The sequence below is a fragment of the Protopterus annectens genome, chromosome 14.part0 (assembly GCF_019279795.1).
Source record: "Protopterus annectens isolate FY-2018-M chromosome 14.part0, PAN1.0, whole genome shotgun sequence".
NCBI lineage: Eukaryota > Metazoa > Chordata > Ceratodontiformes > Protopteridae > Protopterus > Protopterus annectens.
Window position 1 is genome coordinate 758,397,223 of NC_056748.1, and position 17,804 is coordinate 758,415,026.

Here is a 17,804-nt window from a genome sequence, read left to right on the forward strand (position 1 = left end):
TTGCTTAGATGGGTGTCATGTGACAAGGAAGCTATTAAAGTGGAAATTTTTAATTGTTCTGGTTTTATCTGAAGAAGTCTGTATGGTTTTAGATGAAAGCAGTCATTATTTGTTTTAATAAACAGTTCATCATACTTGGTTGTGTATTCTCTGGCAGAGTTTGCAGTACATTTTTTTAATTTATTGTCAGTACTCGTACAAGGTTGCTAAATCCCATAACTCCTTATCTGTATCCTTAGGTCAATACCTTCCCTCATATCTTTCAAAACCACTCTGAAACACTTCCTGTCTAAAATCTGGCTCAATTCTTTCTCAAAACCAAGATTAACTTTATCCCTAAATGTGAACAAGTACCTTTTCATTTCTCCCTTTTTCACTTACTTCCTTACTTTTATCAAATTTTCTTCCATGACTTTCTGTCTAAATATACCATATAAGCCTGTTTTTCCTCACTTCATATTTGTTATTCCTGAATGCATTAGACTAACATACCTTTAATTTCTCTATACATTGGCTAAGATTTCTATAAGTATTAAACAATCATCATATTACTTGCATTGATTCTTAACTAATGTTTTTTATATTATGTCTAATTTGTTATAATTATTTAAATTGCAGATGTTTTTGTTTTATTTTTGAAGTCTGTAAAATTATTGTTCTTAAATGTTTTGTAATAATATGGAGCTTTTCTCCCTGAGCCTCTGTTGAAAATTGGCTTCTATCCAGTTGGCTTTCCTGGTAATCAAATGTCAATAAATAAAATTTAAGTATGCAGGAAAAGGCACTTAAGAGGACGATGTGTTTGTAGCGTTGCTGAGAGGCAAGATCACCACTGAGATAAATGGGAACTAGCTGGTCGAGCATTCACCGATCAGTTGTCACCCCAAATGTAACAAGACTGCAAAGATGTTGCAAGTCTGGATAAATCTGAATGTTAATGTCATGAGCTCCTGTGAGACCCACGTCAGTTAGCTTTGGTAGAAGCTTTAATATTTATTATGGAGAGATCCCTTTCAAATTGAGTGATGTGTAATGATTGCTGCTCTGTTCATGAAGGATAGTCACTCAGTCCTTTAAAATATTAAACTTAATAAATCAGTGGATATGGCTTTAACACTTCAGTTGTTTGAACAGAGAGTATACCCTTTTCATATGCAACATTGACTTTAGTATATTTTGGGTTAGAAATGCTTCTCCTTCTAAGAATGGTGTCACTAATATCTTTGTTAGAGTCACTAATAAAACTGTCACTGGGAGTTAAACACTGGAACGAAGAGTTACGAGGAGACATATTAGTGACAGTATTACCTGTGTGTGAAATGTTAACCGAGTTGCTGTCAGAATTCTGTTCTATACTGTCAACTATAAAATTAAAATTATTGAAAAAACCTTGTTTTAAATTAAGCTTTCTAACATACAATTTTAAGTCAAGCAACATCCGCGGTGGTGCAGCAGTAGCATTGTTGCCTCACAGCAAGAGGTTCCCCCGTTCGATTCTTGGCTGGAGTGCGGGGAGTGCCTTCTGTGTGGAATATGCATGTCCTCCCCGTGGTTGGGTGGGTGTTCGAAAGACATGCATAAATGGGTGTGCCTTCACTGAAGGTTGAAAGCTGAGCTGGCACCTCGGTGTTCGTCAAAATCTGCTGCCAATCATTAGCGGACCGGAGTTCCACTGTGGCGACCCCTAACCGGGAAAAGCCAAAAGACAACAACAACTACATCAGTAACAGTAGCACATTGTGCTGGAATGAAACTGAATCTTTTTTTAGGATGAAATAACATTTGCATCTAAATGAAGTTTGGCAACAAACTAAGTTGTCCTGGGACATCTTCATGGGGGGTTAGGTTGATATTAGAGAGAGTTAAGTGGGTTGGGGAGGTGAAAGGGTTAAGGGGAGGCAGGGATGGTTGGGAGGAAATGAGATAAAGATGGGGATGGGCTTAAGAGGTTTATTTTAGTGTAGCTGGGTTAAGCAAGCACATTTTGGCGTGAACTTGCTAGGGCAGGTTCTACGTCCGAGATGACCTGTAGGTAATGGAGTGGTCAGGTAGGCCTTAGGAAGTTTTTCTGTGGAAGAAGTGGATAATTCTCACTAACAAGGGTTTAGGGTATGCTTGGTTATATCTGGGATTATATCTGGGAGGCTTAGTAGTAAATTATTAATTTATTTGTTTATTTATTTATTTGCTTACTTATTTATTTAATTATTCTCCTCACGGAATATTGCAAAAAAAAAAATGTTGTGTGGTATATTTGAGGAAGTATAGTGCTGTTCGCTTCTGGGGTGGTCCTTCTGGTTGATAGTATAATAATGTAATTTACCAGGTATTGCAGTCGTGGCAAGGTAGGGACAATGTGTTACATTTTAAGAGAATACCCCCATTGGGCTAACGTAAAATCTGTTGTATTGCGAGATTTAGGTCCAGGGTTTGTATAGAGATGCAGTGATGCACATTGGCTTCATGCACAGGGCTTCTTGAATGGTGGGCCGTTGCCTCTGCATAATTGGCGTGGTATTATCGGCTGTTTCAGGCAGCCTGTCGTGTTGCTGATGGCTGCGGTGGGCTACTTGCTGGATGTGCTTCCCACTGGGTGGAAAGAATATGGAGGTTGCTTTCTGTGGTTCCACAGCATGTGCTGTTACGGTTAGGGGACTGTCTCGACATTCCACATTGTGGATTGCTTTTCATGGGCTTTGGGGGTGTGTACGAGTGATGGCCTGGGGTGGTTGCATGCTTGTGGTGTGCCTGGCTGTCGGGGGCTACAGAGTATAAAAAAAAAAAAAAAATTTAAGCCGGGCCTCCATGGTCCTTCCTTCATGGCAGTCAATGGTTCAGAATATTGCATTGCTTTGGCAAACGTAATCCAATGCCGTTCATCAACTCCTGTTGCAAGTGATCGCTAGCTGAGTTTGCATGGACTGTGGTTGCAGTTGTTTGCTGGATTGGGCCGTGTGGTTGTGTCGGCTTGGCACTAGTTGTGGAGGACTGTGCAGCCCTTTTTTTTGAAGGCATACGAAACAGTTACAGGGTTTGCTGCTATCGTTATAAATATTTAATACGAAGAGGCTGAAGATAGTGTGTCAGGCAGTGGAATAATAAATCATGCTGAATAGCAATACATGTAAAGGAGGAAATGGAACCATGAATGAGAAGTATTAGATAATCTAGAGGCGTTGTTTGGATGCAACAGGAAAGACAGAAACAATGGTACATGGCTTGCAGGCCAGGTGGATAAGTATTAAATATAGAAAACAGGATGGGAAAGCAGATCGTTTTATAAGAAATTGGTGGCACATGGCATATATTAACTTTGAATTTACCACAAGAATATCATTCAGAGAAATTGGAGAGGAGTAATTGAGGTTTTGGATTAACTGACAAGTTAGGGCCATCCCCTAAAATTCTATACAGAAGGGGTAAGAACATCAAAAACATTTTGAAAGAATAAGGAAAGGAGATAGTATGACAATTAAAAAAAAAAGTGGTGTCTTCAAAGAAGGTAGGTTCATCAACGAGACGACCAACATTATTATAAATAGAGATGGCCATTTCGCGGGCTTCGAGTCTGGTGGGGGAAGAGTTTGCCGGTGCATGCACAGTGTAGTGTAGGTGCTTAAAAAAAATAAATAAAAACATTCACCTCGCTGTTCCCGGGCCATTGATTTGTCTGCTTTCTTACATGTGAGGTTGTCTGGCGTTTGGGTAACTGCAAGTATTTCAGGCACTTACGATGTGCTCCTGCCATTTTAATAAGTTAACCTTTAATATTTTATGGGCTTGTCATTGCAAAGGGAAAAATGTACTTTTCTTAAACAAAAAATCAAATGAAGATATTCATATTCATCTAAAACTCTGTAAATGTGGGGTGAGAAGAAGGAAAAGAGTTCTGAAACTAGCGGCACAATCTGAAATGCATCTAAGCCACAGAGGGCAGGTCAGTCAAGAGTAAAGAGTAACTACAGTCACTATGGTTTCTCGGGTTTTGCTTCTCTTGGTATGAAGGCAGGACTACACTTGTGCCATTAGCACCTACATTTTAAAGCATCTTACCCAGTAAGCATTGCAGAAGTTAATGAGCACACAACCAATACATTGTTCCAGGCTAGTGTAAGACTATTTCAGAAGTAAATAGTGATCCAACAATGAACTTGTGTATGCCTTCTGGAATTACTACATGGATAATTGGGGGAGGCAGGAGTTAAGGACTAATACCATGGGAGATGACGCATAAATTACTACTGGAGCAGCCTGCATTACTTTCCACCTGCAGAAATGAAGGGAGAGGACTGGGAGGCGGTAGCGGTTATGTATTTATACCGTTTTCTCTGAATGATGAACTACCTTGGAAATTAGTCAAGATGAGCTAACACTTATAACTTTAATGGATATTGAGGGATCCTTTTTTGGTTGGGGGTTTAGTTTTAATATGCTCTACTGGTAGTTAAATTTATCTTGGGTATTTGGTAGAGTCATGGGAAGCATAATCTCATTTATGGTGGCTTTGTCATAGATGTGAGTGGCGGTGGTACATTCCTTCTGGGTTGACAGGACAGGTTGCCCTTGAAAATGTCTTGGAATGTGTGTTATGTATTTTGGGATGATTTACATGTCTCTTTCTTTCTTGTAGATGGGGTCTTGGAACGCTGCAGCTGTAATTTGGAATTGGTGGGTATAAGGTGGAGCCTTCTTTTATATATTAGAGTGTTTACTTTTGTCCTTTTCTTTGTAGATGGTGTTGTGCTGAGGACCAGTTTTGGTGTGAATTTGCAGATGATGCAAGCAGGGGTGAGCGAGGAGGTTACACACAAGTGGGCAACATTTACTGATGGAAGTAAGTGGATTTCAAAGTTGTTGAGTTTGGTAGAGGATTTACACTGCTAGTCAAGGTAGGACCTGCATTTGGGTGTCTGATCTCAAGGTTAATTGGTTGCACAATTTATGCTATTAACCATTCAGTATGTTAGATTAAAGTTGACAGTTGTCCCTGCTTTTGAGCATTTGCATTCAATAGGGGGTGGTTGTAAAAGGAAGAAACAGCCATTGGCCATAGGTAACAGTTTGGATTCCTGCAGTGGGCTTTATGAGGTTACAGGTAATGCATTTTATTTAGTGCTCATTAGGGCATGTCAATGTGAACGGGGTTCAGGTAGGTGGAGTGGAGTCACAGCACTCTTAGTATCATAGGAAGTTATTAGGCTACTGGCTCAGGGATGGTTACAAGTTGGAGAAGTTTGGCTCTTTTTCTGCAGGTAGCACTTATCACTCTTGTCCAAGGGGATATGAGTCATAAAAATAAAAATAAAAAAGGGGGGGTTGGTACCATACTTTGGTACAGAGTTGGGCAAACACTTGATGGGGTGGCAGAGGTCCTTGTCAGTGTCTCCATGTTGAGTAATTATTGGTGTGTGTGCACATAGAATTTATTGTGTTTTTCTTTTCCTTGCAGGTTGTTGAAGTGCAGAAGGCATCATCCGGTGGCTTGAAAAGGGGATTTGAAAGGTGATGTTTTGATAGGATGGATGTCTTGCCACTGGAATGAGGCACAAGGAGGATCTGAGTAATCACATTAGTAGGGCATGTTAGACCTTTGTGTTTAACTAGTGGGAGCTGATTATTGCATTGGTATAGGGGGCAACTAAGGAAGAGGTAGGTAGGAGGGCCAAGGGGAAAACTGTCGGGGACTGTTTATAGGGAGTGTGGGGATCCCATGGGATGAGTAGAGTCATGACATTCAAAGGAATACAGGAACTTATTAGGCTAAAGCCCTGTGTCTCTTGCAAGCCAGTGAAGTTCAGTCCTTGCTTTCTTGGAACCTTGGGGTGGTTGTGTTAACTCATCCAGTTGTTTGAATCGTATGTGGGGGGAAGGGACAATGAGGTTTAACAGGATGCTGGAGTCTGTTCCTAATGGGTGGTATCTTCTGGGTGACACATTTGTCCCTTGACTAGGTAGTGTTAATTTTACATGCCAGGTTAAGGCTTTACAGAATAGCAAGGATCATTTCACTGGGGGTTTGGTGTGAATTTTATAGAGAAGATTTTAGGAAGCATGGTAGGTGGCTGTGTTGGGGTAGTTTTAGAAACTGGGTGCATGGTTACAGGGGAGTTAGAAGGTTTTAAAGGAAGCTTGGTTGCAGGACAGGCAGCTGTAGGACAGGTCTTAATTACCTACTAGTGGTATAGGTAACTTAAGGAAAGAGTTTTCGAGGGAAAAGGCCAGGGACAAACAGGGATTAAAAATGGTTTAGTAATGAGTGAATTGGGGGTGTTTATGGCTGGGCACATAGAGTATTTCATTGCTGAGTATAAGTGAATTTTCAGGATCTAGGTCAAGGGGTGCTGGTCTAAGGTTAGAAGTTTTGGAGTTAGACTAGTCCCTATGGTAACTGAGTGTTGCACATCCAGATTGGGTTAATTGGTGGACTAAGGTGATATGCTACAGTTGACAGGGACCTGGGGTGAGACTTGTTACCAGTTGTTTTGGATAGGTGCCAATTTGAGTTCAAGGGGTTATAGTTTGTGTTGGGTACACCGAATTATGTTTGGCTTGACTTTTCCCTTTATGGGAAGTAATGTTTTGAACAATTTTGGGTAGAAGGGAGGGGGAACAACCTGGTCAGGCTGGTCGGCAGAGAAGAGGGATAGGCATGCTGTCTTCTGTTCCCTCTCTGGTGTCTGGATGTTCATTTCAAGGATCTGGGGAAAAGAAAATGAGTAGTTGGAGGAAATTTGCTGAGGTAAGGATGCTGCTTATTGGTGGAAGGTAATTCAATGAATGGTGTTTGAAGTGAGATGGGATGCTGCTTTATAAGTAAAGTAAGAGAGCAGAGGTATGGACCCTGCTTGTTGGGCAGGGTGAGTAGGTACACTGCCCTGGTGTATGAAGTGAGATGGGACGCTGCTTCATAAGTAAAGTATGCGAGCAGAGGTATGGACCCTGCTTGTTGGGCAGGGTGAGTAGGTACGCTGCCCTGATTAACATAAGGATGGTGCTTCATAAGTAAAGTAAGCGAGCAGAGGTATGGACGCTGCTTACTGGGCATGGTGAGTAGGTATGCTGCCCTGATTAACATTATAAGGAGGTTATGCTGTGTTTAGAATCAATTATATTATGAATAGTTGTAATTAATGAATATGGTGAACAAAGCTATGTTATGAAATTAATAAAGGTCGTCAAATGTCATTTGGTGTGATGTATTTATTGAAGGGGACCAGGACAATGGTTTGCTAGACAAATTAAATACTGCACTGATGTTCAAAATAACTGTGTACAGAATCTATACTCTCCTTCTTCCTTTTGCACGACTGCTGCTCCCATCTCTTCCTCTTCCTGTCACTCTCCCTCTCCCTTTGCAATGACATTTCTCATTTTCCACTATGAATCTCTCTGGATTCCAAAATCATTAGACAATGTATCACCACAATCTGGAGCATTATTAATGTTAACAAAGAACTTTGCACAGCTTTGGGTCCCACAGTTTCATTTTGTTTTAAAAAAACTATGTCGCTTAAATCTTTATTTGAATCTGAGAAAAATGGTACAATTTGTCGATTCCTAATAATGCAGGCATATTCTCATGTGGTCATTGTATTTGCTGTAAATACATTTTAGTGGGATATCAGCTCTTTCTCTCAGCACAGAATTTTACCCTAAACTTTAAAGAAGTATTCAATTGTGCTTCCATTTGTATTGTTTACATTTCGATTTGCTCACACTGTGGATCATTCTACATTGGTAAGACTATTCATAAGCTAAGTGACAGAATAAAGGAACATTGCAGAGCTATTAGAATCTTTGAATTTAAAAATGCTTTAGCCAAGCATAGCTCTGTGTGTTCTCAGTTTTCATGTTTTCATTTTTCTGTTCTTGAGAAAGTTGTTGTGCCTTTTGGTGACAGTAATAACTTGTGTGAGGTTAAGAAACTTCAGTGGCAAGTCAGGCTGCATGCTGACATGCCCCCTGGACTGAATGGTGATGTAAACATAAAATGTTTACTCAAATGGAACAGATACCTCATAACATCCACATTGCGGGTGGAGCTTCATCTCTTGTATTTTAGGCTGGTTACGTTTGAATTTTCACTCATATTTGGGTACTGAAAGATTTCTGATGAAGTTCGATAAAGAACAAAAGCAGTCAAATCGGAAATTTGTTTTTCTAGCTTTTTTTCCTTCCTTCGTTAGAGGTGTTTTATTTTATATAGTGTTCAGTTCAGTAGTACTCACTGGATAATTTTATCATAATATATATATATATATATATATATATATATATATATATATATATATATATATGTGTGTGTATATATGGATCCACTATGTAATTTCGAAATACTGAAATCCCGAAATTCAGTATTTCAAAATTACATAGCCGAAAACTCAAAGTTCCAAAACCGTCAGAAGCACGAAATTCAACATCTCGAAGAATGAAGATGTTGAATTTCCGCTTCTGCTGGTGCGATGTGTGGATGTATCTGTTGAATTTAGGTAAGTTTGTTTGTGTAAATGTGTTGGTTAGGGGCTTTAGTGTGTGTAAGTGTGTGTTGTGACTGTAATGTGTGTGTATGAGGGACTGTAAGATGTGTGTGTGTGAGTTTCATTAGTGTTTCTGTTTGTATGATCTCAGAGTTAGAATATATAAGTAGGGAGGTGTGAGGGGCTGCGTCCCCTTGCTTATCTATAGTGTAGATGCATTTATTTGATTGTGGGGTGGGGGATTTTTGTGTTTGTTTATGTGTGTACTGTATGTGTAGCGTAGTTTCGGCATTTTGAATTTTGTGGTTGTATGTTTTCGGAATTGTGAGTTGTGCTTAGGTTTTCGGCTATGTAATTTTGAAATACTGAATTTCAGGATTTCAGTATGTCAAGATTACATAGTGGACCCATATATATATATATATATATATATATATATATATATATATATGTGTGTGTGTGTGTGTGTGTGTGTGTGTGTGTGTGTGTGTGTGTGTGTGTACATATACAAATGTGATTCCTCCTCATCTTTTTTATACCAAAAAAGAGGAGGAAGGACAGTAAAGTTGTGAAACTAAAATATACATAAATGAATAATTATTGCCTTAATGATATTCACCTGACTTGTTTGTGTCTTTCGGCTTTTTCCCGGTTAGGGGTCGCCACAGCAGAACTCCAGTCCACTAATGATTGGCAGTAGATTTTTACTTACTGGCTTGCCAGGCCTAACGCACAACCTTCAACGAAGGAACGCCCATTCACACATGTCATCACACAGAAGACGATCTAACTGAGAATCGAACGGGCAACGTCTAACTGTGAGGCGACAACGTTTAGGAAAATGTTTACTATCCACAGAATCTATTCAAGAAACTATCATCTTATAATAAATGCTACTAGTAACATCACAGGATTTCTTTAAATTAGGGGAATATGTTATTCCTAAAAAAGTACATCCTTAAAATTTAGGAATCAGTGTACACATATTAAAGTCCATAACAACATCCCTTTGTTTATATAACTGAATATTATCAGATTTCTGATAATTAATCACAAATACCATTACATTTTTGACATTTTCAAAAATATCACGATTTGTTAATATCTTGGCAATAAACAGTAATTATCATAATGTCATCTGTGTACAAGATATTAATATTCACAATATTTATAGTATAATATGTTATAGAAAAATTCTGTTTAATAAAGGATTTAGAGCTAAAAGAGAGAAAAGAGTTGAGGACAAAGGACACCCATTTTGCACATCTGTTTTTATAAGAATCCTTGGTGAAAAAGGGAACGGGGAAAGGGTAGTGTTTAATCAATCTCCACCCACATTTAGAGAGGTTAACAACATTAGACATCAGGGAGGTTTGGATGATTTGAACTCATTTTCCCAAACAGGTAAGAATGTTTTCATTTAAGGTGGTCTGAGAGACTAGACAGCAAAACCAGGTCTGTAATGGATTCAGGTCAACAGCAAGGGAATGTAGTGACCCTAACCAGACATCAGGCAGATGGAGGAATAATTGATAAGATTGAGTAATGATGTTATAGTGGTGGAATTTAAAGGTTTTAAGATCTATAATTATACCCATAAAACTTTAACTAAAGAATTTTTTACATTATTCCTTAAGGGATTTCAGTTTATCCCTACCAATCGAGGAGATGTGGCTAATGTTCTAACAGAACTCAAGTTGTACCTTAGAAAGGTTTACTTGGGATTATATTTCAAAGACCAAAGGGTCCTCATAGGAGTAATATTTTCAACCCACCCCTCAACTCAGCTTTACAGGTTTTTGAAAAATGTGTTTCTGAAGAAATTTACAAACTATACTCTCAGGACAAAAAGGTCCCTTCCAATTTGACAAGAGAGGAATGGAACATATTAAAAATGTTAAAGAACAATAAAGGAATTTGGGTTATGAAACCTGATAAGGGAGGTGGGGGTTGTTCTGTATGCAACAGAGGAATATAGTCATGACTAATTTACTATTAGATAATGAAACATACTCCCCAGTGTCAAAGAATGAGATTTTTATTGCATATCGCAGGATTGACTCATATTTGAAGGAATACCTGCTTGATAACAGGACTGATGGGGAAACTTACCATTTTTTGAAACAGTTGAATCCCATAATCCTGAATATTTTTGGAATTTCAAAGGTCCATATAAGTCAGTGTGTGTGATCCACAGTTTAGGCTAGTGGTTTTAGCTAGGGGTTCTAAGACTCACCCTTTAGTGGTATGTATTGACTATTGGGCCAAATAAATTACTGGTAATACTGAACACTTAGTTAAGGATTCATGGGATTTTTTGGGTAAATTAAAATCCTTCATATGGAAAAATGTTCTGATCTTCTTGACTATAGATGTAAAATACTTTTTTTCAGTTATTCCTAGAATTGAGGGGATTCAGTATTTTCAAGAAACGTTGGTAAAATTTTCCACTCTACCTAGTGATTCTTTAGCCTGCCTAGTGGAACTTATGGTTGGTCCTTGACAACAATTATATGCATTTTCAGGGAGAGTTTTACTAGCAGGTTACAGGAGTAGCTATGGGTGCTGTGTGTGCCCCAATAAATGCTAACCTGGTGATGTTGGGCCAGGAACTCGCACATGTCGTCAACGGTCCCTTCTCTAAATTTATACATCTATATGTCAGGTTTTTGGATGACATATTTGTATTATAGGATGGGGATGAGGAGGGTATAACTAGGTTTATGGACTATCTGAACGGGTGTTTTGACTTTTTTAAGTTTACCCACAACTGGGGGAACAACAGTATCATTTATTTGGATGTTACCATCTCTCAAATCCATAGAGGTTTTAAGTCCAGTATTTATAGGAAGGACACCTGGTGCAATGGTTATCTACACTATCTGAGTTGTCATCCCCATTTCCAGAAAAATAATTTGGTGAAGGGAAAGGCAATTCACATTGCGAGAATGACATCAGAAAGAGTAGCTCTTATGGCTGAGTTGGCCAAATTTAAGGACATGTTCCTTAGTAGGGGGTACCCAGACAACCAGGTTGGGGCAACAAATATAGCTCCCTACTTGATATAGGGCTTGGAGTGGGCACGAAGAAAGGTAAGGAAGAAAAATATGAAAGGGCACTAGTAATGGAGTACAATTATGCTAGGACTATTTGTCAAATACTGAAAAATGGCTGGAGTATTTTTAAGGAAAACAGGGAAGTGTTTGAGGTGGTTGGACAAAAGCTCATGTTATCCTTTAAAACTGGCAGGAATTTCAAACAAATTTTGGAAAAGGACAATCCTGGTAGAATAAAAGTAGGAAAGGGAACAGTTCCCTGTAGAATGTGTAAGTAGTGCCCCTTTATTAATAGGGCTGGCCATATTATTTTAGAAAATGAGTTGGAGAGCAAGATTTATTTTGGTAAATTCATAATTCCCTCCACCTTGACTAAAGCCCCAGTTCCAGCTGAAGAAAAGCAACCTCAAAGCATGATACTGCCACCAGCATGCTTCATCATGGGGATGGTGTTGTTTTGGTGATGCAAACTGTTGTTTTTGTGCCAAACGTACCTTTTGGAATTGTGGCCACAAAGTTCCACCTTGGTCTCTTCAGACCATAACATATTTTCCCACATGCTTTTGGGAGACTTGATGTATTGTTTTGCAAATTTTAGCCGAGCCTGGATGTTTTTCTGTGCAAGGAAAGGCTTCCATCTTGCAATCCTAACCCATATCCCAGACATATGGAGAATATGGGAAATTCTTGTCACATGTAGTACACAACCAGTACTTGCCAGAAATTCCTGCAGCTCCTTCAATGTTGCTATAGGTCTCTTGGTAGCCTACCTGACCAGTTTTCATCTTGTCTTTTCATCAATTTTGGAAGGATGTCCAGTTCTTTGCAACACACTGTTGTCCCATATTTTCTCCACTTTTTGATGACTGTCTTCACTGTGTTCCATGGTATATCCAATGCTGTGGAAATTTTTTTGTACCCTTCTCCTGACTGATACCTTTCAGCAATAAGATCCCTTTGGTGTTTTGTAAGCTCTCTGTGAACCATGGCTTTTGCTGTAGCAGGCAACTGAGTAAATGTCAGGAAAATCCTACTAGGACAGCTGAACTTTATTTGGGGTTAATCAGAGTCTCTTTAATTGATGGCAGGTGTATACCCAAGAAGACTGAATGCTGTAATTAAATCAAAAGACGCTTCAATAAAGTAAAACCTGACATTTCAACAGGAGTGATTACACCTTTTATATCCACTGTATCTACATTAAATTAACATCCAACAAAGAATTCCAGTTTCCTCCAATAAGTACAGTGATATTACCCAAAACTTGAATTAAATCACTAATGTTATCTAAGAAAGCTGAAAAATTTTTGAAGGGCCCATAAACAGACAAAATATAAGTACATATAAAATGATTTTTTCAAATCAAAGAAACACCAGTTACATGACCTGGAATCACTAATAGAAATTCAATAATATCACCACTAAAAGAATTTTTAATCAAAATTAAAACTACAGTAGACTTACTTGTGCCATAATTTATAATCCATGCATATTTTGTTTTCAATAACATACACTGTTCATTACTACTGTGAACTTCTCACAACAGGATAATATCTTTTGAAAAACTACTTAAACAGTCAAACACCTTGCTCAACTTTGAAAACATGTACCATTAGTATTCAAAGACTTTATATGAAAAAAAAAAAACACTCTTCTTCTTTCGACTTTTTCCCGGTTAAGGGTCGCCACAGCAGATCACCTGTCTGCTCATGATTGGCAGTGGAGTTTTACAGTGTCAAGTTGCCAGCCCGGCGCCCAACCTTCCACAGAAGGTACACACACACATGCACATACTCACACCTAGGGCCAATTTAGAGTGTCCAATCCACCTACAGCATGTCTTTGGGATGTGGGAAGAAATCGGAGCACCCGGAGGAAACCCACGCGACCACAGGGAGGACATGCAGACTCCGCACAGAAGGCACCCCAGCCGAGGATCGAACCAGAGAACCTCTATGTCAATAAAAAATAGTGACATATCTTTAACTTTCTTCATTGCATGCCCAAAAAGCAAAAACATAAAGAAAAAGCATACAAACAAAATGAAATAATAAGTCAATATAGAGTCCAAAAAGGGTGAACATGCATGAACCATCGTGGACATTTTCCTGGATGGAGTGAAGAAGTTCAAATATATCCCAAAACAGTTAACTCTAATTGAGTTTCCAGCTCAGTAGTAAAAACTAATGGCATAGATTTCCATACTTCTTTCACTCTTGCTGATAAATATTTTATTTCCTTTGTGCAAAAAGATTATTTTGAATTTCTGAAAAGGAACACCATTGCTTTATGATCTCATAAGGCAAACCTGAATAGATTGAAATAACCGTACTATCAATGCTGTTTTTTTTTCTTATAGCAGATGCAAGTATTTTATCCTTATTGTAATTTCTTAAAAACGTTACTACAATCAGCCTAACATTTATACTGGATAAATTCAGAACTGTGGTGTATATAGTTCTATGAAAATTGAACTAACTGAATTATTTCCATTTTCTTCTTATCTATAACATAAGGAAAATCAAACAAATAGTGCCTTCCAAACCAAATCCTGTAGGTAAATCCCCTTCCCATGGTGGGGAACCAACTCAAAAAACTTCAGTGAAAAATGCCACAAGTCTAAAAACTCATGGCTTACAGGAAAACAGACTAGCAATGTCCCTGCTGAAGTATCATGTTCTCCAAAAGAATAATGTGAGACTTCAACAGGGACACTGCTAGCCTTTTTTCCTGTATGCCATGAGTTTTTAGAATAGTGAGGTTTTTCACACAGGTCTTATCCATAACATTCTGAAACATTGCTAGTAAGTCACTTTCTAAGTCTTTTTTATCATCCCAGTCATCAGGAACCCCCAACATGTTCCGGTTGGTCCTTCGCTTTTTAGCTTCAAGGTGAATAAGTTTGCTCTGCAACGAGATATTCTCACATTCATTCTGCTTCATTTTCTTTTTCATGAAACTAACCTCACAGCCATAAGACTGATCTTCTGATTCATTTCCTGTAAGTCAGATTCACGCATAGATTGATTCTCTACTACTTCATTCATAGTTTCTTGCAAAATGGAGATATTATTAACTGCTGCTTCAAGCTTATCAAGTTTTTAATAAACAGCAGAAGGTTTTTCGGTATTCTCATTTAGCAATTGCGCATTTAATTCACTTGCCATTCCTGGAACACAAACATTTTAGGAAAGTCATACTTTGTGGCAAAATATTACTAGCTTCACTTCTCAAACTGTGCTGCTTATCAGTGGGTGGATCAACATCATAAAAACGACTTTCCTTATTACTTACTGAAGACTGCATGTTGCTGTTGAGAGCACCCTGAGAAGATATAGATTTAAGCAATAAATACTTACAGCGCTATTTGTTACTGGAGTCTTTGAGTCTTACATAAAGATGGTTTAGATATTTTCTTCAGCTGAGTACTTGTTTCAATATATAGCTTTAATAACAGACAAATATCCTTTGGAGCAGGCAATTACTAGATAAGAGAGACATACTTCACTATTTTTAGAATGAATGGAGTTTCTCCAATGCATTTTAGATGTGTTACTTAGCTCAGAGAAAAAATCCGCAGTGGTGCAGCGGTAGCGTTGTTGCCTCACAGCAAGAGGTTCTCCCGTTTGATTCTCGGCTGGAGTGCGGGGAGTGCCTTCTGTGTGGAGTCTGCATGTCCTCCCCGCAGTTGGGTGGGCGTTCGAAAGACATGTGTAAATGGGCATGCCTTCAGTGAAGGTTGAACATCGAGCTGGCACCTCAGTGTTCGTGAAAATCTACTGCCAATCATTAGCGGACCGGAGTTCCACTGTGGCGACCCCTAACCAGGAAAAGCCGAAAGACAAACAACAACAAACAACTTAGCTCAGAGCAAACGACATTTCACAAACTTGCCAAGACATGCCCACTACTCATTTAGTGTACATATTACATTTCTTCATCACTAATCATTGCATTTGATTTTTATATTGAAATGACAATTCTTTTTTGAAACTTGTGATTTGATTTTGTGTGCATGTTTATCAGTTTCTCACTGGTTTCCTTCTTTGATACAACTGTCACAACTAATTCTGTGACTACTTTCCTTCTTTGATACAACTGACACCAATAATCTTGCACAATCTTAGTGGTGACACTACCAAATAATAGGGAACTAGTTGCTGACAGAGTACTGTACAACAAATTTCCTTTTCAGTGTATTCTAAAATGAAGAATAAAATGCCTGGGAGGTGAGCTACATACCATCTTTCTGTGATTTTTATAGCATGTTTCACTTTTAATAGGAAGATACGACTTCTACCATGCAGTTATTAAAACTGAAGCAAACATCTGTTGAATCAGATCATTTTAGGTCATCCCCCAGCCACATCAGGTATACTCTGTTTTGCTTGATCCACTTTTCAATCATGCCAGCTTTTGCTATCTGAGCTTTACACTGCCATTCTAATTCCTTCATCTTGGACTCTATTAATGCCAGATAGATTGATGTCTAGTCACTTAGGTTTCTAGTTTTGCATTCTAAACAAACAGCTCATTGTTACTGTGCCATCTGAGCAGCTCTTATGATCAGGTGTTTTCCAGGACTAGATTTAAAGCAGCAAAGACAGCGTCCAACATGGTGCACAGTTTGCACACCCTTTTCTGTATTTGCAATGCAGTCACTGTTTTCATCTGAGGAAATAGCAGCTGAGATTAATTTGCCACAAAGTATTTATACTGGAGAGCTCCTGTAATACTAAGTAAGTGCTTTCTGCCTTATATTTGCTGTTGGGTCTTCTGGTGAGGGTAGATGGACTGCAAATATGGGAATAGTTGGTGAAAACTGCTATACTATGTAACCATCTTAGTTAATGTTTGGCTTTGTCCCACAGTTCAGGGGCAAATATAAATGCTGATTGTAGAGGAGCTTGCTCCTTTTCCAGTGATAAAGCTCAGATTTACATGCATATTCTTACATTAGAGCGTCTTGTATGATATTATCACTTGGCAGAATTAATGGATTACTGGCACATACAGTGTTTTAAAAAGCCCATCTTCCAAAATTCATATTATCACAGAAACATAATTTTCATGGCAAAGACCAAATGCTCTAAGATATCCACTACTTAATAGATAAGCTTTAGTTTTTATGAATTATATCTTAGAACCCTTCTTGGAAACATTGTAAGGATGTTATTAATATCCTTGAATGTAATGAATGCTTTTCATACTTCCGTTCTTCAGGAGGGTTTTGTCAGTCATCACCACCCCTTCCCTAAAAGAGTACCACTATCTGTGCTATTTAAGCTGAGTACTTTGCCCTCCTTGGATTATGTCTTGCCATTCTTAGGCATGTTTTTGAGTCATGATCTCCAACGTGCACTCAAGAAATATACTGCCAAGTGTGAAGCAACTTGGATGAAATTAGCATCCACAACTTTGAGTCCAGGGTGCTGTCCTGGAAAACAGAGAGACAGGTACCCTTACAAGAAGGCTATAAAACCTTGATGTATTGTTCAAATGGAATGATGAGGAGGATTTTAGGCTAACAAGTACTTCAGGGCAGTAAGTGCAGTCAGGCAGCCATTCTGTGGATAAAGAAGTATCTGTCCACATCCTCATTTTTGGTTATCATTTGTGGGTATGGGCAGAAAGAACAAGATTGTTGGTAAAAGCAACATAAACCTTACAAAAACACATCACCCAATTCAAAAGACTCCAAATGCTTCTACAATAAAATAAATCAAAGGCTGAATGAAGCTCTGTGTCCTTAGCAGAATGCTAAAAGCTGTGCCTCTATTTTTGGTTACCTGCAGATCTTGCAGGGTGACCTCTGCATAGCTTGCAAGGCCTCGCATGGCTGTATTGTCTGTGTGTGTGTGTGTGTGTGTGTGTGTGTGTGTACCCTGCATAGCTTGCAAGGCCTCGTATGGCTGTATTGTCTATGTGTGTGTGTGTGTGTGTGTGTGTGTGTGTGTGTGTGTGTGTGTGTGTGTGTGTGTGTGTGTGCACCCTACATAGCTTGCAAGGCCTCATATGGCTGTATTGTGTGTGTGTGTGTGTGTGTGTGTGTGTGTGTGTGTGTGTGTGTGTGTGTTTGTGTGTGTGTAGCTTGCAAGGCCTCGTATGGCTGTATTGTCTGTGTGTGTGTGTGTGTGTGTGTGTGTGTGTGTGTGTGTGTGTGTGTGTGTGTGTGTGTGTGTGTGTGTGCACCCTGCATAGCTTGCAAGGCCTCATATGGCTGTATTGTGTGTGTGTGTGTGTGTGTGTGTGTGTGTGTGTGTGTGTGTGT